The sequence below is a fragment of the Schistocerca nitens genome, chromosome 1 (assembly GCF_023898315.1).
Source record: "Schistocerca nitens isolate TAMUIC-IGC-003100 chromosome 1, iqSchNite1.1, whole genome shotgun sequence".
Taxonomy (NCBI): domain Eukaryota; kingdom Metazoa; phylum Arthropoda; class Insecta; order Orthoptera; family Acrididae; genus Schistocerca; species Schistocerca nitens.
In genome coordinates, this window is record NC_064614.1 from 686,793,044 (window position 1) to 686,814,919 (window position 21,876).

Sequence of the window (21,876 nt, forward strand, 5' to 3'; positions counted from 1 at the left end):
GCGATGTTCTTCAGGACAATATTATGGAAATGGAAGAGAATGTAGATGAAGATGAAATAAGAGATATGATATTGCATGGAGAGTTTGACAGAGCACTGAAAGACCTAAGTCAAAACAAGGCCCTGGGAGTAGACAACATTCCATTAGAACTACTGATAGCCTTGGGAGAATCATGCCTAACAAAACTCTACCATCTAGTGAGCAAGATGTATGAGACAGGCGAAATACCCTCAGGCTTGAAGAAGAATATAATAATTCCAGTCCCAAAGAAAGCAGGTGTTGACAGATGTGAAAATTACCAAACTATCAGTTTAATAAGCCACGGCTGCAAAATACTAGCACAAATTCTTTACAGATGAATAGAAAAACTGGTAGAAGCCGACCTCAGGGAAGATCAGTTTGGATTCCGTAGAAATGCTGGAACACGTGAGGCAATACCAACCCTATGACGTATCTTAAAAAATAGATTATGGAAAGGCAAACCTAAGTTTCTAGCATTTGTAGACTTAGAGAAAGCTTTTGACAATGTTGACTGGAATACTCTCATTCAAATTCTGAAGGGGGCCGGGGTAAAATACAGGGAACGAAAGCCTATTTACAATTTGTACAGAAACCAGGTGGCAGTTGTAAGAGTCGAGGGGCATGAAGGGGAAGCGGTGGTTGGGAAGGGAGCGAGACAGGGTTGTAGCCTATCCCCAATGTTATTCGATCTATATATTGAGCAAGCAGTAAAGGAAACAAAAGAAAAATTCGGAGTAGGAATTAAAAGCCATGGAGAAGAAATAAAAACTTTGAGGTTCGCCGATGACATTATAATTCTGTCAGATACAGCAAAGGACCTGGAAGAGCAACTGAACGGAATGGACAGTGTCTTGAAGATGAACATCATCAAAAGCAAAATGAAAATAATGGAATGTAGTCGAATTAAATCGGGTGATGCTGCGGGAATTAGATTAGGAAATGAGACACTTAAAGTAGTAAATGAGTTTTGCTGTTTGGGGAGCAAAATAACTGATGATGGTCGAAGTAGAGAGGATATAAAATGTAGACTGGCAATGACAAGGAAAGCGTTTCTGAAGAAGAGAAATTTGTTAACATTGAGTATAGAGTTAAGTGTCAGGAAGTCGTTTCTGAAAATATTTGTGTGGAGTGTAGCCACGTATGGAAGTGAAACATGGATGATAAATAGTTTAGACAAGAAGAGAATAGAAGCTTTCGAAATGTGGTGCTACAGAAGAATGCTAGATTAGATAGATAGATCACATAACTAATGAGGAGGTATTGAATAGAATTGGGGAGAAGAGAAATTTGTGGCACAACTTGACTAGAAGAAGGGATTGGTAGATAGGACATGTTCTTAGACATCAAGGGATCACCAATTTAGTACTGGAGGGCAGCACGGAGGGTAAAAATCGTAGAGGGAGAACAAGAGATGAATACACTAAGCAGATTCAGAAGGATGTAGGTTGTAGTATGTACTGGGAGGTGAAGAAGCTTGCACAGGATAGAGTAGCATGGAGAGCTACATGAAGCCAGTCTTTGGACTGAATTCCACAATAACAATGCAGAACACCTTAGAGTATAGGAATGTTGTAACTAACGGCAGTGCTTGCTCTGCAGTGTGCTCCACAAGGTTTGTTAGGAGTTCTTGTGCTAGGGTGCTGGATTCCTCCCCAGTGTCATTGACAACTGCTGAATGGTCATTGCTGCATGAGAATGTGCTGCAATGTATCTCCCAAATGCAACCCTTATGTGCTTGCCTTGCCTTGCTGTGCTGGTACTGCGAACGGCTGAAAGCAAGGGGAAACTACAGCCGTAATTTTTCCCGAGGACATGCAGCTTTACTGTATGATTAAATGATGATGGCGTCCTCTTGGGTAAAATATTCCGGAGGTAAAATAGTCCCCCATTCGGATCTCCGGGCGGGGACTACCCAAGAGGACGTCGTTATCAGGAGAAAGAAAACTGGCATTCTACGGATCGGAGCGTGGAATGTCAGATCCCTTAATCGGGCAGGTAGGTTAGAAAATTTAAAAAGGGAAATGGATAGGTTAAAGTTAGATATAGTGGGAATTAGTGAAGTTCGGTGGCAGGAGGAACAAGACTTTTGGTCAGGTGATTGCAGGGTTATAAATACAAAATCAAATAGGGGTAATGCAGGAGTAGGTTTAATAATGAATAAACAAATAGGAGTGCGGGTTAGCTACTACAAACAGCATAGTGAACGCATTATTGTGGCCAAGATTGACACAAAGCCCATGCCTACTACAGTAGTACAAGTTTATATGCCAACTAGCTCTGCAGATGATGAAGAAGTTGATGAAATGTATGACGAGATAAAAGAAATTATTCAGGTAGTGAAGGGAGACGAAAATTTAATAGTCATGGGTGACTGGAATTCGTCAGTAGGAAAAGGGAGAGAAGGAAACATAGTAGGTGAATATGGATTGGGGGGAAGAAATGAAAGAGGAAGCCGCCTTGTAGAATTTTGCACAGAGCATAACTTAATCATAGCTAACACTTGGTTCAAGAATCATAAAAGAAGGTTGTATACCTGGAAGAATCCTGGAGATACTAATAGGTATCAGATAGATTATATAATGGTAAGACAGAGATTTAGGAACCAGGTTTTAAATTGTAAGACATTTCCAGGGGCAGATGTGGATTCTGACCACAATCTATTGGTTATGAGCTGCAGATTGAAACTGAAGAAACTGCAAAAAGTTGGGAATTTAAGGAGATGGGACCTGGATAAACTGAAAGAACCAGAGGTTGTAGAGTGTTTCAGGGAGAGCATAAGGGAACAATTGACAGGAATGGGGGAAAGAAATACAGTAGAAGAAGAATGGGTAGCTCTGAGGGATGAAGTAGTGAAGGCAGCAGAGGATCAAGTAGGTAAAAAGACGAGGGCTAATAGAAATCCATGGGTAACAGAAGAAATATTGAATTTAATTGATGAAAGGAGAAAATATAAAAATGCAGTAAATGAAGCAGGCAAAAGGGAATACAAACGTCTCAAAAATGAGATCGACAGGAAGTGCAAAATGGTTAAGCAGGGATGGCTAGAGGACAAATGTAAGGATGTAGAGGCTTGTCTCACTAGGGGTAAGATAGATACTGCCTACAGGAAAATTAAAGAGACCTTTGGAGAGAAGAGAACCACTTGTATGAATATCAAGAGCTCAGATGGCAACCCAGTTCTAAGCAAAGAAGGGAAGGCAGAAAGGTGGAAGGAGTATATAGAGGGTTTATACAAGGGCGATGTACTTGAGGACAGTATTATGGAAATGGAAGGGGATGTAGATGAAGATGAAATGGGAGATAAGATACTGCGTGAAGAGTTTGACAGAGCACTGAAAGACCTGAGTCGAAACAAGGCCCCGGGAGTAGACAACATTCCATTAGAATTACTGATGGCCTTGGGAGAGCCAGTCATGACAAAACTCTACCATCTGGTGAGCAAGATGTATGAGACAGGCGAAATACCCACAGACTTCAAGAAGAATATAATAATTCCAATCCCAAAGAAAGCAGGTGTTGACAGATGTGAAAATTACAGAACTATCAGTTTAATAAGTCACAGCTGCAAAATACTAACGCGAATTCTTTACAGACGAATGGAAAAACTGGTAGAAGCGGACCTCGGGGAAGATCAGTTTGGATTCCGTAGAAATGTTGGAACACGTGAGGCAATACTAACCTTACGACTTATCTTAGAAGAAAGATTAAGAAAAGGCAAACCTACGTTTCTAGCATTTGTGGACTTAGAGAAAGCTTTTGACAACGTTAATTGGAATACTCTCTTTCAAATTCTGAAGGTGGCAGGGGTAAAATACAGAGAACGAAAGGCTATTTACAATTTGTACAGAAACCAGATGGCAGTTATAAGAGTCGAGGGGCATGAAAGGGAAGCAGTGGTTGGGAAAGGAGTGAGACAGGGTTGTAGCCTCTCCCCGATGTTATTCAATCTGTATATTGAGCAAGCAGTAAAGAAAACAAAAGAAAAATTCGGAGTAGGTATTAAAATTCATGGAGAAGAAGTAAAAACTTTAAGGTTTGCCGATGACATTGTAATTCTGTCAGAGACAGCAAATGACTTGGAAGAGCAGTTGAACGGAATGGACAGTGTCTTGAAAGGAGGATATAAGATGAACATCAACAAAAGCAAAACGAGGATAATGGAATGTAGTCAAATTAAATCGGGTGATGCTGAGGGGATTAGATTAGGAAATGAGACACTTAAAGTAGTAAAGGAGTTTTGCTATTTAGGGAGTAAAATAACTGATGATGGTCGAAGTAGAGAGGATATAAAATGTAGACTGGCAATGGCAAGGAAAGCGTTTCTGAAGAAGAGAAATTTGTTAACATCGAGTATAGATTTAAGTGTCAGGAAGTCGTTTCTGAAAGTATTTGTATGGAGTGTAGCCATGTATGGAAGTGAAACATGGACGATAACCAGTTTGGACAAGAAGAGAATAGAAGCTTTCGAAATGTGGTGCTACAGAAGAATGCTGAAGATAAGGTGGGTAGATCACGTAACTAATGAGGAGGTATTGAATAGGATTGGGGAGAAGAGAAGTTTGTGGCACAACTTGACTAGAAGAAGGGATCGGTTGGTAGGACATGTTTTGAGGCATCAAGGGATCACAAATTTAGCATTGGAGGGCAGCGTGGAGGGTAAAAATCGTAGAGGGAGACCAAGAGATCAATACACTAAGCAGATTCAGAAGGATGTAGGTTGCAGTAGGTACTGGGAGATGAAGCAGCTTGCACAGGATAGAGTAGCATGGAGAGCTGCATCAAACCAGTCTCAGGACTGAAGACCACAACAACAACAACATTTGCTCATTGGGATTTAAGTCTAAGGAAGGAGAAGACCAGTCCATTACCAGAATGTCCTCTCATTGGAAGGAGTGCAGCATCACAGTGACATTAATTGGTGAGTGTACCACTGCATTCAAAGATTTGGAGGTCAGAGCACCCATGCAACATTATGCTTCTTCACACCATCAGACCTGGACCATCTTCATGTTCCACAACATTCCTGGGTGGATTGCGTGGCCTTACTTCTGACATATGATGTTACAATGATGTCGAACATGATTGTTTTGGTGGTCCAGGTACTGTGTTGTGGGGAGTAAAATGTGCATGGCCGCATTGACCTCCAAATGTTTGAATACAGTACACTCACCAGTTAACATCATTCTGACATTGTCCTCCTTCCCTGTGTGCATCTTTTCAGGGGGTACGGTATATTCAGGCCTGACTTCATTTTTATGGATGACAGTGGGGTGACCACATTGAATGGCACTGGCGGAAGAGCTCTTGGAATGAGAGAACATTCAATGAATGGACCACACTGCCCGTTCTCCTGACTTAAATCCCATGGAACTCATGTGGGTTGCATTTGGGAGAACTATTGCAGCATGCACACATACACCAATGACAATCCAGCAATCATCAACTACGCTGGTAGAGGAAAGGAATACCCTACCACCAGAACTCTGTACCAACCTCGTGGCCAGCATGAGAGTATGTTGCAGAGCATAGTGATCACACACTGTATTAAGAACTGTATTCCATCTTTTGTAATGTCCATGAGACTATGTTAAATCACAGTGACCTTAGTATAATTAATGCTTTCAGTAAAAGTGTCACTTCTGTTCACCTCGCTGTATATTTCTTAGAGTTACCTTCTGTACTATAGTGCAGTAGTTCTTTCTGTGTATTGGTCTAAGCTGAATCAAGCAATGTTACTTGGCAGTGAAACAGTATTCTGCAACATTAATTTAAATTTTATAGGACTGACAATATAGCCAACCAACAGATAAGGTCATATCTAATCAAAAGAATGCAGAAAGTTGTAGTTAATAATACAACCAATATAGTCCAGGGACATAATTCTGGCTGGGGAGAAATCATGTATAGGGTTCCCAAAGGCTCAGTCTTAAATCCACTGTTGTTCCTCATGTATGTAAACTGTCTTCCATCTAATATACAACAAGCAGAATTAGTTCTTTTTGCAGATGATACTTGTATTACAAGGCATACATACGGAAACAGAAGAAATAGTAAACAGTGTTCTTGAAAGTATTATTGACTGGTTTTCTGCAAATGGTCTCACCCTCAGTTTTAAAAAGACTCAACATACTCAGTTTAGCATGTCTAGGGATACACCAGTGGTAAGTGTAACACATGATGAGGAAATAATAAACAGTCTGGAAACTTCAAAATTCTTAAGTGTCCATATTGATGAGAATTTAAATTGGAGATAGCGCGTTGTGCAACTCATAAAACAACTTAGTTCAGCCACATTTGCACTTAAAATTGTTGCAGATCTTGGGGAGAGACAAACCAGTAAGTTGATATATGTTGCATATTTTCATTCAGTAATGTCATATGGCATATAGTTGTGGGATAACTCATCTTTAAGAAAGAAAGTCTTCATTGCACAAAACATGCTGTAAAAATAATATGTGGTGTTCATCCACAAGCATCTTGTAGACTTCTGTTTTAGGTGTTGAACATTATGATTACTACTTCACGATATATTTATTTTCTCATGGTGTACATAATTACAAAACCAGAAGGAAAAATGACATTCATTACCCGGCATTAGGATTGTCCGTAGTATAAAAAGGGTTGCACGATGCTGCAACCAAAATTTTTGATCACCTACACTATCATATAAAATGTCTGAGAGACAGCAAAGTAAATTTTGGAAACAAGCTGAGGAGGTTTCTCCCTGAAGTCTCCTGTTCTGCAGAAGAATTTCTATTACTGTAACGTGTAAAAGGTGGTGAGTAGAAATTCCTAACTCAAACCTATATATCTCTTTTTCTTTTTTTAATACATGAAATGTAATATATGAAACTTAAAAATGTTCAGACAGTAACAATTTGTACAAATTAATTAGTGACGTGAATGTAAAATGGCTCATTCCACATTGTCATGATCTATTGTGTTAAATGATCCACAGGGCATATAACTAACAGCTTGCTAAAGCTAGTTTCATCCTTAAGGATACAGGGTACTTTTCTGGCTCAATATTATGTAAAAATCAACACCTATTTCTTTCAGACACTGTTTATAATGTATATGTTTTACAGAGTTTTTGTTGATATCAGTTAAGGCAGCACACTTTCTAAACAAATTAGAAGTATTTTGAATATTTTTGAACCTGCTTAGGGTCATTAAAAAAATTACAAAGAAAGTGATGAAATTTTTTTTCCAAAATTCTTCCTCAAATTGTGGTATCATTTAATCCAATGTTATACATTTGAAGGAGAACAAATTTTTACCAGATACACATGACATGATGGCTGAGGTACTAGACCTTTTGTAATTCCACCTATTATGTATATTACAAGGATTAAAAAATATCACATTTTACATTTTAATTTTTATAATTGTTTTCCTAATAAAAATGTTATTTTTTCTATAAATTAGTCGATTCTGCAATATGGACTACTGCAAATTACAGAAAAAAATTAGAGCAATACTTTATAAACTTTAGGAAATATTTGTACCTGAATTCTGAAAAATACAACTTGCGGGAAGTTGCGAATGAAGATAAGGGTCCAATTAAACTGTGCCTCAGAACATTCCTGAAGCATAGTCTTCATCCTGCAGCATTTCTTCATTTTCAAGCTTCCTCTTGGCATTCTTTTAGCACTTCTTGCGTCTTTGGTAATTTGAAGAGCGAATCTTTCAGCTTCATGCACCTGTTGTCTATCACACACAGGCAGTTTATCTTCCATATTAGAGCCACATTTTATGTCTAAATTTCTCAGGACTTCCAACCTTCCTGTCACTCCATCATTGAAACATATCACTGCATCTAGTACATCAACTTTTAATGTATTTAGTTGTACAAAAACCTTCCTGGGTAATCTTTCCCATATGCAATGGTCGAAACTTTCATTTGTATTCTGAGTGCCCCCATGAAGACATTTACTAAGCAAAACAGGGTCACACAGGTCTCTAAAAATTGGTTTTATTTCATTCATAACAGGCTCAGGAAGAGAATGTTATGATGGTATATTTGACCACTTTCTTTTGCTTTTTGGTAACCACACCAAGAATCTGCTCCTTTAGGACAAAGTCCGTGAACAGGGTGGTCATTTGTGAACAACTTCTGAAAGTAGGTGGCCTATACAGCTTTTCTCATTGCTGTAATATCATTCAGAGGTGTAGTTCGTCTAATGGCCAGTCCATAATAACTCTGAAGAAGGTCTATTTCAGTTTCTGTCAATCTGCCTCAGCCAGACAGAGATTTTCCATCAGATAGCAACTTTCCTTTCATGTCTCTTCATAGCTTCCTCAATCTGGCACCCATCCTCTTATGCACATGTCCACAACACTCCAGTTTTGTTACCAAGGTATCTCCATAAACTTTGAACTCATTAATTTTATTGGAAGCTTTAGAGTCCCCATCGCCTAGCTACTTCGTATATCTAACGTTATAAACAGATACCAACCTCTGAAATATTTTTAGAGCTCCATCATACTCCATACCTCCACTGAAACCACCATAATTCTTAGAACACTGATGTTCAGTATGTCCTTCAGTATTATCATGGCAGGTGTGGCAGTACTTAGATAAGCACTCAACATCAACAACTTTTCCATTCTCCAGAGAATTAGCACTTACAACACCATTCAAGGAACGATGTCCTTGAGGTTGCCATGTCCCATCAAGTGTGACAGCAATGTCCCTGGTTCCACTAATATTTACAGTTTCTTCTTCTGCACGTTTCATAGATGCTTTAGACACAACCGTCAAGGCACCTAAAAGTATTTTTACATACTTGCTGAACCTACTGGGAGGTGAAGGAAGGTCCATCAAACCACAAAATGTTTGAGCAGTCTTTTTTTCCTATTCCTATTGCATGCATTGTGCACAGTAACTTCAGGGACCGATGACCTAGCAGTTTGGTCTCTTCCCCCCTCTTTTAAACCAACCAACCAACTATACACTAACTTCAAATTCACATCATATGAATTATGCACAATGTTCGAAGTCATTTTCGAGGTAGATTTATTGCAGGATCTACACCGAACAACTAATTTTGACACTAAACCCTTCCTGCTACTTTGTTGTTCAGTTATTTCCAGACAGCATACACCATCACATTTTGCCAGTTCCTTTATCAAAGAAGATAAGATGCCCACATCAACAACAACAAATCCACTACAAACAGCATCATTGTTAACGCAAAAGTTTGAATCACCAGGAGGCATGCCATGTGGCAGTTTCTTCCCTGAAGAACTGATACATCGGTTACTTTCAAAAGTGTGGCTTGCTTTATTTGTGAACTGGTTATCACAAAATTTCCTTTTATTGAATTTCTTGATGCGTGGCATAGTTCTATTTATTGCACACTAAATGTTATAACCTTTAATCACTAATAAACTGCGTGGATATACAAACGTAGAAAGAATAGCGAGTTACATGCTACCAACTCCGTATCTGTCACTCAACTGCCGTGCCGTGACATGCGGCCGGTGCCGTTCGTAGGTGGGTGGCGCTCCCGCGCTCAGCCGAGCTGTGGAGCGCCTCTATCGCCGTGTTCGCGTACTGACGTAGCGGAACTTTTAAATCTCGTGGCACTGTCACAACACTTTTCCCCCCTTGAAAAAAAAAAAAACGCTCACTTCCTTGGAGACACGGACAGTGCGGGGACATCCATGGCCTCTTGGGAGACCCCAAGAAGATCCCGCGGAGAAACACGAGAGTATGGCCGAAAATGTCAAGGATGGAAGCTTGTGCGTGGAACGTGCCTCCTGGGCGAGATGATGGGTGAAAACTCCGGAGCAGCATCCATAGGTGTCGTGGACCTGGGGCTGTGCTCCAGCGAGATGGGTCACAGAGAAGGCGGCGTTGCGACTGGGGCCGGTTCTGGCATACTTGGAAGCGGTAGCGACGTCGGCTGCAGCAACACGCACAGAAGATCGGCAGCAGCGACAGGGCTGGCTTCTCGGGCGGGTGGAAGCGAAAGAAGGGGCGGTGGCACCTGTGTGGCCACCACTCGTGGGCGCATCTGGTCGTAATGGCGAACAACCATGCCGTTGTCCATACGTATTTCACAAACCTGGCGGCTGCGAAGAGCCTTGACCACCCCTGGAATCCATTTAGGGCGAGATCCATACCCTCGTGCCCACACGTCGGCGCCCACTGAGTATTTTCCCGCACTAGGGGACACAGTAAAAGGCCTGACAGGGTGAAGCAGGTGCAGTAGAGTGCGCGTTGGCGGCCATGCAAGAGTTCAGCAGGGCTGCGATCACCCAGAGGTGTGAAGCAATAAGAACTCAGAAATTGCAACAGAGTGTCATCTGTGGAAAAATCACTAAGGAATTTTTTCATCTGGCTTTTGAAAGTGCGGACAAGGCGCTCACCTTCCCATTCGACTGCGGATGGAAGGGCGGTGCTGTAACATGATGAATCCCTTGTCCAGTACAAAAATCACGGAAGGCCTGCGAAGAGAACTGAGGGCCATTGTCCGTGACAATCGTGGATGGAAGACCTTCTAGCGCAAAGAGTTTGGACAAAGCCAGCGTCGTCGCCGCAGTGGTGGGCGACGGACATCGAACAACAAACGGAAACTTCGAGAAGGCGTCAGTCAACAGTAGCCAATAAGTGCCGAGGAAGGGGCCGGCAAAGTCAGCGTGCACCCGTTCCCATGGCTGCGCCGGATCAGGCCACGGAGAGGGCATTGTACGAGGTGCAGCCAGTTGTTGAGCACACTGACCACACGCAGCGACCATGTGGGCGATATCCGAATCAATACCGGGCCAATAGACGTGCCTGCAGGCCAGGGACTTAGTCCGAGAAATCCCCCAATGGCCTTCATGCAATAGTTTGAGAACATCTTTGCGAAGAGAGGCTGGTACCACGACCCGTGGAGATGCGCCATCCATGGCCAGAAGAACAACACCCTCACGAAAAGACAGATGAAGGCGCAAGGCATGGTAGTTGCGAAGGGGATCCGAGGCCCGGCCCTTGGTCCTGTCCGGCCAACCCCGTTGAACAAAACCGATCACCTGACGCAGGTCCAGGTCCCGCGCAGTAGCCGACGCGACCTGCGAACCTGTAAGTGGAAAACCCTCGACCGCACGACGCTCTTCCTCATCAATGTGGAAACAGAGTAGTTCATCTCGATCGAAAACCGGGTCGGGGGCCTTCGGCAAACGCGGCAGCGTTGGCGTGCTGGGCCGTGGGGTAATAGTGAATCTCATAGTGAAAACGAGACAAGTATAAGGTCCAACGTTGCAGTTGGTGAGCTGCCTTATCTGGAAGCGACGCCGAGGGGCTGAACAGAGAGACCAGCGGCTTGTGGTCGGTGATGAGTGAAACTTAGAACCATACAAAAAAAAACGCTAAACTTTTGTAGAGCATAAATGATAGCGAGCGCCTCCTTTTCGATTTGAGAGTAACGCCGTTGGGCATCGTTGAGGGTCTTGGAAGCATAGTCGATGGGTCGTTCCGACCCATCCTCATACCGATGGCCGAGAACAGCCCCTAGGCCATACTGTGACGCGTCAGTCGCCAGAACCAAGTGCTGACCCGGGCGGAATGTGGTAAGACAAGGCGCCGACTGCAAATGCGCCTTCAGGCGGACAAAAGCCTGCTCACACTCGTCGGACCAACAGAAAGGAACGTTTTTGCATAACAGCTGATGCAGAGGATGAGCCACCGCCGCCGCGGATGGAATGAATTTATGATAATAAGCAATCTTGCCTAGAAACACCTGAAGTTCTCTGACCATAGATGGCCGGGGTAGAGCGGTAATGGCCGCAACTTGCTGACGTAGAAGACGTATACCCTCACGGGACAAGTGGAAACCAAGATACACAATGGAGGGTTGGAAGAACTGTGACTTGTCCAGATTGCACTTCAACTCAGCCGAATACAGAACCCAAAACAGTGAACGCAAATTGCGAAGGTGCTCCTCAGTGGAGGCGCCCGTGACAACAATGTCATCCAGGTAGTTGATGCAGCCGGGAACGGAAGCCGTGAGCTGTTCCAAAAACTGCTGAAAAATGGCCGGCGCGCTAGCGACACCAAATGGTAACCGCTGGTACTGATATAACCCACAAGGAGTGTTGATGACGAGAAATTACTTGAAAGACGCATCCAACGGCAACTGATGGTACGCCTCCGATAAGTCAAGTTTGGAAAAGAACTGGCCCCCAGCGAGCTTGGTAAATAACTCCTCAGGACGGGGAAGAGGATAAGTGTCAATGAGGCTCTGAGCGTTGACAGTGGCTTTAAAATCACCACACAATCGCAGACTCCCATTTGGTTTAGAATCCACCACGATTGGCGATGCCCATTCGCTGGAGGTAACAGGAAGGAGAATCCCTGAAGCTGTTAACCTGTCTATCTCAGCCTTGACAGGCGCACGCAACGCCATCGGAATAGGGCGTGCCCAGAAAAACATAGGGCGAGCTGTAGGTTTAAGAGTAATGTGGGCTTCAAAATCCTTGGCAAGACCCAGACCAGCAGAGAACACGGACGAGAATTCAGAACACAATCCATACAGCTGTTGATACAGAATATCCTCAGATATGAGGTGCACATCATCATCAATGGAGAACCCGAACAACTGGAAAGCATCATAACCGAACAGGTTTTCAGTGACCATATGATCCACCACATAAAATGTGAGGGGTCTAACAACAGACTTGTAGGCAGTGGAAGCATCAAACTGGCCAACGATAGGAATTGTCTGCTTATTATAAGTTCTCAGGTTTCGCGTAACTGGAGACAAGGGAGGGGAGCCCAACTCCAAATAAGTGCGAGAATTAATGAGAGTTACTGCAGAGCCAGTGTCCACTTGCATGCGAATGTCTTTATCCAGAACACGAACAGTAACAAACAACTTTTTGTTTGAGAAAGCACACAGTTAACATCCATGTCCGATGCCTCGTCCTCGTCGACATGAACTTTAGGGGACTGACACACAGAAGCAATGTGGCCTTTTTTCCTACATGAATTACACATGGCCCAATGTTTTGGACAAGTGGCCCTGTCATGCTGTACGACACAACATGGACAAGAAGGAAGTGCGGAATGAACCTGCTTCTGTGGTTGCTGTTTTCGTTGCGAGCGTGGCGGCCCAACGCGACATTGTTGACGCGAGTGAACCGCCGCCAGATCGTCGTTTCCCTGCGAAACAGGCAAATTGTCCGTGTCGAAAGTGGTCTGTACAGCACCTACATCACACCACGCGTCTATTTGCGCACCAGCAGCGTGAGACACTTCAAAAGATTGAGCGATGCTTAGAACTTCCGACAACGATGTGTTTGGCAGTTGTAAGGCACGTTGCCGAACTTCTTTATCAGGAGCAAGCCGTAGAATAGCGTCCCTAACCATTGAATCAGCATAAGACTCATGATGAGTGTCCGTGACAAACTGACATTTCCTACTCAGACCTTGTAGTTCCACCGCCCAAGCCCGGTAAGATTGATGGGGCTGTTTACGACACCGGTAGAACGCCACGCGGGCGGCAACGACGTGGGTGTTTTTTCGGTAATAGGTAGACAATAAGTCACACATTCCTTGGAAGGACAGAGAGGCAGGTTCCCGCAGAGGGGCTAACTAAGATAGCAGCTGATAGATCCGTGGGGAAATCCAAGATAGGAATAACGACTTACACATAGGAGCGTCGACAACGCCGAAAGCCAAGAAGTGTTGCCACAAACGCTTCTCATAATCCTCCCAGTCTTCAGCGGCCTCGTCGTAAGGAGGGAACGGAGGCGGAGAAGAGGAAGACAGACGATGAGTAAGCGACGTCGACAATGCCTGAATAGCAGCCGTCAGCTGTGTTTGTTGTTCAATGAGCGCTTGCAGAAGCTGTTCCATGTCTGCCCCAACACGAACACATAAGTCCACAACACAGGAAAAAAAATATCCGACCTCGTCGCCAAAAAGTGTTATAACCTTTAATCACTAATAAATTGTGTTGATATACAAACGTAGAAACAGTAGCGAGTTACATGCTACCAACTCCGTATCTGTCACTCAACTGCCGTGCCGTGACATGCGGCCGGCGCCATTCATAGCTAGGTGGCGCTCCCGCGCTCAGCCGAGCTGCGGAGCGCCTCTATCGCCGTGTTCGCGTACTGACGTAGCGCCACTTTTAAATCTCGTGGCACTGTCACAACACTAAAGGATATGTAATTCCACAAATATATGTAGCACTTGAGCAACCAACATTCAGTAACATTTGAACAAACTGCTTCAGTGAAACAAAAGTAAATAATAGCAAAGGTAATCATTTACAGACACTAGGAACCAATATATACAATGTATCATATATGTGATTGCTGTAAATGGAAAGTTCACAGTTCTTTTCGAAATAATACTGGTTTCTGTAACAGAAATAAAGGGGGCATGGCATCATACATGACCATAACTTTAATATTTTGTATATATAGGTCATTTTTCATTGGAAACCCTCTGATGTATATATCAATGTAATCAGGAAAGACTATAGTATTTAATAAAGTCATAAAAAATTTCGATTTTTCCACCATTTACAAGTACCCTTCATCCTTAAGTTTTGCACACCAGAGGGCGAGAGAGAGAGAGAGAGAGAGAGAGAGAGAGAGAGAGAGAGTGTGTGTGTGTGTGTGTGTGTGTGTGTGTGTGTGCGCGCGCGCGCATGCATGCGCTCTAGCGTGTGTGGGGTGGGGGGGCAGGGGGGCAGTTGCTTCTGTGCAGGGGTGTGCGTGCATGTACATGCATATGTGCAAGTCACATCCCTTTGTTGCAGCAGGAACATTTCTGGACATAAACAGTGCCTTGTGCTTGAAAAGTACTCAGTCTGGTGAAAAAAATACACATATTATGTCATCTACATGGAGCGTTTTAGGGACAGTTGGAAGACTAAGCATGCAGAGACCTCGTATCAGGCTTAAAGGCAACTCAAGAAACATACTGCTACAGAAGTTTTAGAAGTAAATTGCAGTTGTTCATGCACTGTGGCATTTTTATACTTTGAGGTTGAAAGACTATGAAACATAAATGAAGCAGCAGCAGTTCTTACAGTATATGAAGGTGCTCAGATTATAGAAATTAGTTGTAAACTGTTTCTTAGTATCCATTCATGAATGATTGTGTATTGTAACGATTGCAAAATGTTTATTCGCAAGGTGCCTGGTGGTGCTTGAAGGAATTTCTTTCCAAACAAATAACGCTGAAATTTGGTTATGGTCATATATCCAGAGAGACATCCCAGGGGAATATTTGGTGGTTAGTAGCTTGTTTGTTCATATTTAAGGAAGGTACAAATGTATCTACCAGTGTACAGCTTTAATTATTTAAGTATTGTCATTGTGGAAGTGGAATTAACTTAGGAACTTACAGATGTGTTGGTATTTATGAAGCTATTTGAGTCTCAGTGGGGAGTAGGAATTCTCTGTGAAGAGCTCTGTTACCATCAGCAGAATTTTGTTCCTCATTTTAAAAAAAAATAAAGCCGATACAATTCGGAGAGAACTTTTGTATATTAATTTCTTCATTCATCAAGAAGTATTGTATGTCAAAACCGAGAAATTTAGGTATTAATTGAAAATTGTGTGGTGAAATGTATAGACTTTGTGTTACATCGTGGTGTAAATTGCTTCCAGTTCAAGAAACTGCTGAAGAATCAAGAATCAGAATATAGAGATGGGTACACTTGACCACAGCACTGTTTGATGGTGTAGCCATTCATGATGTTTTCTTTCCCTTTAGGAGAGAAAGCAGTTTAGTGTGTGAATAACAAAAAATATATAACAGGCATAGCTTTCCTGGCATAACATTTATGCAGTTAAACAAATTGAATACACTGTACGGCAAAAGCAGCTAATAATTAATAAAAGAAAAAGTCCAAATGTTCACAGAAAAGATGCAAAAGAGCAAATGAAATTTAACATTATCAATCTGATTTATCAAAACTTACCTGAAGGTACCACTCTTGCTGATTATCATGCTAAATTAAGCCAGCTCATAAAGTATATAGCACACTGTTTTTGGCTTCATCCTTACAGATACGAGAAAAATAAAAAGCAAAGGAAGATAAATTTCTTAATGCACAACACTGGCCTTACACTTTACTTTAAACCAGCAATCACTTTGATGCATGATATTTCACAACATTTCCAATCCATCTGAAGAAACTGTGAGCTTTTAGAATCTCAGTATAAAATGCAATATTATCATGACAGAACTGTCAGATAGCATCTCTTCCACTTTGTTCAGTGTAGTATTACACCTGGAATATGTTGGTGGGTATAGCACAATCCTCACCAACTGCAGTTGGCAGCTTACAGGATGATGATATACAAACCCATTTGATTGATCACTGCAACTGATAATTCTCCTTGGAACAGCAAACACTTCTTAATGACATCGCAGTATTTATGTTGTTAAGAAAAATGCTGTAAGATTCTTTTGTACATGCACGCATGTCCAAAGGAACAGACACTGTGGCGACTACAGCCATTATGAAGTGCTGGAAATGTATTTGTGGTTGCAAATACGGACAGCCATCAGCTGTATAAGGAATGACGACAGTGAAAATTTGTGTTGAACTGGGACTCAAAACCTGGGTTTCCTGTTTTGCATGAGCAGTCGACCTTAACTGTTTTGGCTATCTGTGCATGACCCAGGCCTAAGCTTCCATACATCATCATTCCTGCATCACAATTTGTACTCGTACACCCATTATATAATTCCTGTTTTAATGAAATTAAATTTAAAATTTTTTAAAAATAGTTACCCTTTTTTTTTTTTAATATTTACTTAATTCTTTCCCGGCGTTAGCTATGGAACACAAGACTGTCTCTATTAGCAGAAAATGGTTAAATATTGCCAAGCCGACGTTTAATTATCATTGATAAAACACACTTCACTATACATGTAAGTTATTTGAAAGAACCAACAAATTTTTAAATTTCAACGTTAACTATCCGCCTATGAATGCACAAATGTGAAACTAGTAATAAATTCCGTCAGTCTCAGGATCGCTGTAAAAGAAAAACATTTTCTTAATTCACTGATAATTTTTATCTGCTCCCGATTTACGGGTTTGGTTAATTTTTCTTAGCGGAACAATTTTTTAAATGTGCCGCCGCTGCAAATCGTTCGGTCGCGGCACAGCCCAGCAACGCCACTAAAACTGCTGAAAATTCTTTAAAGAAATATTATAGATGACATGGGCAAGCTAATTTACATTAATAATACACACTTTTGATAAATTATAATGTATTTAGACCACAGCAATAATTCAACTTACATTAGTTTGTAATTTCTTCTCTAATGGCGGCTAAATCTAGATACAGACAAAAGAAGTCTACCCATTCATAAAATGTTACGTCACAGGTTCCTCTCACTTTCAGCTCTCTAGGATGACGACAAAGAATACACACTACGTGGTGCTTTTTATACTACTGCTGACCATTAACATCTCTTTGTAATCTTACAACATTATTTTCCTCTGTGGCTGAATTTTACATTTTTGTTATCGCAGATATTGACACATTTCGCAATTACATTATGAGTATAGAAATATTACAATCATAAATACATCGAGAATATTACTACAGAAAATATTACAATAATAACGAATGTCCTTTACACAAAATTAAATAATATTTTTTGTTAAATAATTACAGTATATACAAATTGCTTCATAGCGGCATATATAGTACAATTAAATTTTAGTTTATTAATAGTGTGAGTGTTACACTGTACAGGGGAAGGCATTTTAATCTACAGTTGCTGCCTGCAGTGCCTATATTGTTAAGAAGAACAGTGCAGTGTTCCTTTCCTAGTCGGTTGTAGGGATGTGTCTTCTGCTCCATAACAAGCTGCAGTTAGCCTCCAGTCATTCCTAACTAACATACACCTTACCCTGTTACCTTATATTCCCTGACTTTTTTTAAATAATTTATTCCTAACAACTTGCAGCTGTCATAGGAATTTTCTAACAAATGTGGCAAAGCCGCCCACAAAGGAGTTGCTTGTTCATCTCCTTTCAAGTGTGTGAACTTCTCTGGGGATCACCCTGTTTGCAGCAAGGCCTGCAGTGTGTACCTTGAAGAACATAGATACAAGAATTTAAAATTACGAAGTGCATTCCGTTTGGTGACATCAAAAGAGACTTATGTCATACTGCCCCCACCCAACCTCCCCCATGTTCGCTATCTCCTTTGATTCTGTTCGTAAACAACCAGTTCAGAAAACCAATGCTGCTATACAAATGCAGGTTGCTAGTGTCACTACTAGTACCTGTGTTTGTCAATGCACTTGTGCTGCCGCAGCTACTTCAGAACCTGCACCTCCCCTCAAAACATCAGAATAGGGCATGGTTGCTGAAGTTGTATAGTTTGCTGCCCCTCCAAAGGCTCAGATTTGTCCACCATCCAGCACTGTCACTTCCACTTGCACGATTGTGGGTCTGAAGCATTCACAAGCAAACAAATCAAAGTCGGAAGCAAAGAATCAACTGCTGATGGAGAAGGGAAGTAAGCAGTCTGACAATGTTGATGTCACTCTCTCTGATGTCTTTTGTGATTCACCCTGGCGCGCATATCTCACACCAAGAATGGGTCTCCACCCTCTAAGGTATCCCCTCCGCAGCAGAATGACAGGGTAAAAGTGCAACTCCAGTGATAATTGGCTCCCATACTACAGTGCAACATTAATGGATTCAGGACACATGGAGGAAATGAAACTGCTTGCACAGGAGCACCCCCTGTGCTTGTGTCTGCAGGAAACACATTTTAAAGTATCTGATACCCCTTTATTATGGGGCTATACTCTTCAACGAAAGGATGACCTGACAGAGATAGGGCCAAGGAAGGAGTCATTGTGTTTGTTGATAATGCACACCACTCCTCTGCTCTCCCCCTGGTTACTTACCTGCAAGCAGTTGCAGTTGAAATTCATGTGCATTGGAGAATCACTGTTTGCTCACTGTACTTACCCCTACAAGATTTGTGAGACACTGTGGCTATCACAGATCTTATAGAACAACTCCCCCCAACTGTTTCTCGTACTGGAAGAGCAATGCCCATCATGTTTTGTGGGACTCGACCTCTGCTTGCTCTTGGGGGCAAATTTCTGAGAACCTCGTGATGTCTTGCAAGCTGTGTATCCTCAACAGTCACTCCCACTTATTTCTGTGCTGTTAGTGGGTCATCGTCGGCCATCAGCCTCTCTTTCTGCTCTCCAACCCTTGCGGATTGTGTTCAGTGGGAAGTCACTGATGGCCTTCATTCCAGTGACCACTTCCTAATCTGGATTCACGTACTGGATGAAGCTCTGCCTGCATGTATGTGGCCATGATGGATGATCAGCAGAGCCACTTGAATGTTGTTCAGCAAGTTGGGTATGTCTGAACACTATGACAGCATCCATGAGTGGATGGACCACATGACCCAAGTAATCCACTGTGCCACTAACTTCTCTATCCTGAGTCCTCTTGTCATCCTAGGGGACCACCTGCCCCTTGGTGCATTGATAAGTGCTGGGCAGTAATCCGGGTCAGGCATGCAGCTCTGTGATGGTTTAAGTGCTGCCCGATTGCGGAAAACCTCACAGCTAATCACTTAGCAAGGGCCAAGGCTATATGCATCATCATGGAGAGCAAGAGAAGGTCATGGGAAGCATTCCTGAACTCTGTCAACTGTCCCACTTGTTGCAATACATGGAAAGCCATGAGGATGATTTCCAGTAAAGGCAGTTGGTTACCCATAGTGGCGTTGTTGAAGCAGGAGTTTCTCCAAACAATTCCTGGAGACATCACACAGACAAGGGCAGAGCATTTTGCAATGACCACTGCCAGGTGAGATCCAGTGTTCTGTCATTAATATGCCATCATGGAAAGGTATGAGTTGGACTTCAAGTCCAAAAATTCGTAGTCCTCCAACTGCCTGTTCTCCACGTGGGGGCAGAATTTGGCACTGTCTGTGGCTTGTGATACTGCACCCGGTCACTACCAAATCCATTGCAGCATGCCGTAGAATTTGAAACCAGTGTCAAAGGAAGTCCTCTGAAAATGTTATAATTTTATATGGGGGACAGGCTACTTTCCCAGCTCATGGAGGGAGATAATTTTGATACCTCTCCTCAAACCAGGAAAGGTTCGAATGTGTCCCAGTAGTTACCAGAGCATTGTCGTAACGAGCTGTGTAGGAAAAACCTCTGAGCAAATGGTCTGTATGTTAAAGAGTCCAGGTAGCTCCTAAGCTGCTCTCAGTGTAGTTTCAGGAGATGTCGATCCACTGTCAACAGCCTGACCCTGCTGGAGGCAGCTATCCAGCAGGCTAGCTACTTAAACAGCATTGTATATTCTTTGACTTCAGTATGGCATACGACACTACTTGGAGACACAGTATTCTAGAGGAGCTCCACCAATGGAGTTTTCTTGGCTGCCTCCCCATCTTCATTCAGGCCTTTTTATCAAAGCACCCTTTTTTTTTTTTTTTTTTTTTTTTTTTTTTTTTTTTTTTTTTTTTTTTGCTGATAAGTTGATGATGTGCTTCCAGAATGAGATTTTCACTCTGCAACGGAGTGTGCGGTGATATGAAACTTCCTGGCAGATTAAAACTGTGTGCCGGACCGAGACTCGAAGTCGAGACCTTTGCCTTTCGCGGACAAGTGTTCTACAAACTGAGCTTGCCAAGCATGATTCGCGATCTGTCCTCACAGCTTCAGTCCTGCCAGTACCTCATCTCCTACCTTCCAAACTTCACAGAAGCTCTTCTGTGAACGGGTAAGTGGGCCGTATGGGAGTTGTGCAAAGTGTTTGTTGGAGTCCCTTGGTGTGGGATACGTACGGACTCAAATCTGGCATTTTAACCAACTGTCATCTGATTACTGCAGAGGCCCAGAATAATTTTAGATTTAGTGCAGTACATGAGAGACTGCACTCCTGCTTCTGTTTTTAATACAATATTTTCCCATATTTTAAATGAGCAACAAAGTTATGTTGCAGTATTCACAGGTGGGTCTGAAAAGGGGGAATCTGAAGGCTGCCCTTGTTTTCCAGTATTGTGTCTTCAAGATTCGGTTGCCTCTAGAGTTCACTGTATGCAGTGTTGAATTATCTGTGATCTTGAGGGCGCTGGAGCAGATGAGATGCGCCGTGTCTGCTAAATTCCTCATCTGTTTGGAGTCCCGGAGTGACCTTCAGTCTCTGCAACACTTGTATCCAGCCGATAAAGTATGGTAGTCCATTATATCCAGGATACCCTTCTTCATTTATAAAGGCTGGAGGAGGAGGTGTCTTTCTGCTGGATGCCAGGACACATAAATATTGGAGGGAACGAAAGAGCAGGTGCACCAGATAAGGAGGCATGTCATAATCCTCAGTTCAGTGTGCCATTCCCCACACTTGCTATCATTATGCTGTTGAGGTCCAGAGTCATGCATCATTGAGAAGGTGAGTGGCTGGAAATGACAGACAGTAAACTCCATCCAATAAAGTGCACAACATGGCTGTGATGTACCTCCTTCCAGCCACTTAAGTGGGATGAGCTTCTCCTTACTTGTCTTTGCATAGATCATAGTCCTATGATGCATGGCTTCATCCTCCGGCAAGCGCTGATGACCTCGATGTTGAGCGCCCATAACCCCCCCCCCCCCCAATCCTCCGGCAAGGGGACCCTCCTATGTTTGTGCTTGTAGTGTACAGATCACTGTGTGCCACATTTTATTGGCCTAAATCCAACAATAGAAACTCTGTAATTGAGCCTGTCAGCAACTTAACATGTCCTATTTACAGTAAAAAGCAATCTACCTTTCCTTACACTTTATTAGACAGACCAGAGGGCAGTGACAAATTTGCTGAGAGATCTGCCCACAATTTTAAGTGACATTTA

At 42.5% G+C, this 21,876-nt stretch overlaps 1 protein-coding gene across 2 annotated transcripts in view; it reads left to right on the plus strand.

Annotated features, from left to right (window-relative positions):
- The window catches only part of LOC126259345 (FAD synthase-like), a 119,131-nt gene that overhangs the window by 82,222 nt on the left and 15,033 nt on the right, over positions 1–21,876 (plus strand). The gene's annotated exons all lie outside the window — the stretch shown is intronic.